Here is a 1,871-nt window from a genome sequence, read left to right as displayed (position 1 = left end):
CTAGGGTTGGGGCAGAGAATATACAAAATGAACCTGGAGTATCTTGTAGTGCCAGAAAATAAGGAAGTGCTTAAAAACACAAAATGATGGAGATCTGTCAAAGAGCACAGGAACCAACTGAAATAGCCTCCAATGGCCAAAGAATCTGAGCAAAAAAATAAATAACATAGTATTAGATTATAGCCCAAAGTACAAAATAAATATCTCTGAGCCCATATGGATATATATAAATGTATAAATAACTAAATAGGAAAGACAAATCTCTCATACAGAAAAATACCAAATAATTTATATAGATTCTTTTCCCTAAAAGATATGGCAAATTACTCCCCATTCCGGAGTGTGGATTGTTCATAGTGACTTCTTTCTAAAGAGTACAGTATGGCAAGAGGAAAATGAGTAACTTTATGGTAGAGAAATCTGACAAATACCACCTCAGCCAGGTGAGCCACGTTAACATCGTGAGTAATGGTTCACATTGATTGTATGCACTTTTGATATAATGCAAATTATACTTTACCTTTGTGCTCTTCCTCTGAAAACGACATAACCCTGGTTAACCATGAGGAAAACTTCAGACAAACCAAACTGAGGAACATTCAGTAAAATATCTGACCAGTATTCCTCAAAACTGTCAAGGTCATAAAAAAACAATGCACTTCTGAGAAGCTCTCACAGTCTAGAGAAGGCTAAGGAGACTTGACAACTACATGTAATGTAGTATCTTGGGTGGGATTCTAGAACATGGAAAGGATCTCAATAATAATAATTATTGCATTTGGGAGACACAGATGTGGGTAAAATTCAAAGACTGTTATGGGGAAGGGAGCCAAAGTCTTATAAAGGCCCTTCAGATCATAATAATGTATGAATATTGGTTTATTAGTGTGACAAATGCACCATAGTAATATTAACAATAGGGAAAACTGGTATTGGAACTCTCTGTAATATTCTTGTAACTTTTCTATAAGTGCAAAAGTATTCTCAAATAAAAACAGATCAATGACTTTTAAAAATAGTTAACGTGATGGGAGGAACATCAGTTAACAAGTCATGTTAAACACTACCACAGCCTTTATATTGATGCTAACCCTTGAGTGAGTTAAAAAACCTTTCATTATAAAACACAGACTCCAGGCAAAGAAACCTGGCCTGAGGCGACGGGGAAATACTGAATTTTGAAATGTGATTCTCCCACAGTGCTTCGTCCTTGTCCTTAGCAGCCTCTGCATTTCACGTGAATGACTGTAAACTCTCTTTCTATATCACCAATGTTAGCAGATCATCAAGAATAGAAAGGTGTGGTTCCATGCCACAGTTGCTTGCCCTCTTTTCAGGCCACTGCTGTATTTTGTGAAGCCAGAGGGCTCCGTATCCTCCAAAAGGCTGTCAGCACTAAATGCCATATAGCTCTCACCTGTGTTCCTTTTGTCATCACTCTAACATAATCTCTCAAAATTACTGCCTAGAAAAACCTAAACATATTTAATGATTTTCAATTTTTGTCAATGCTCCTTTAGGAGGAAATGTTCTCTGTGGCAGAAATGTCGAAGCTGATACCACATTTTGTAAATTCACATACTTGATTAAAATGACACTTGTTTAGAGTGTGAAAGAACTGTCACATGTAAAGAGTATACTTGGCTGCAAAATTCTCCAAAGAGTTTTGTTAAAAATAGTCTAAAGGGAAATTCTTTTGATCTTGTCTGTCATAAAAATTTTCAAAGTTGCTGTTAGTTAGAAACATGAAGTTTGCTATGAAAAACTGCAGAAAGACATCATGTTTATTTTTACTTTGGAATTTCAGCACGTTGTGGTTTTATGTGAAACGTTTCTCAATGGATTTTTTTTTTTTTTTTTTTTTTTTTTTT

The sequence above is a fragment of the Physeter macrocephalus genome, chromosome 20, assembly GCF_002837175.3.
Source record: "Physeter macrocephalus isolate SW-GA chromosome 20, ASM283717v5, whole genome shotgun sequence".
NCBI lineage: Eukaryota > Metazoa > Chordata > Mammalia > Artiodactyla > Physeteridae > Physeter > Physeter macrocephalus.
Note: the sequence above shows the minus strand (reverse complement) of the source record.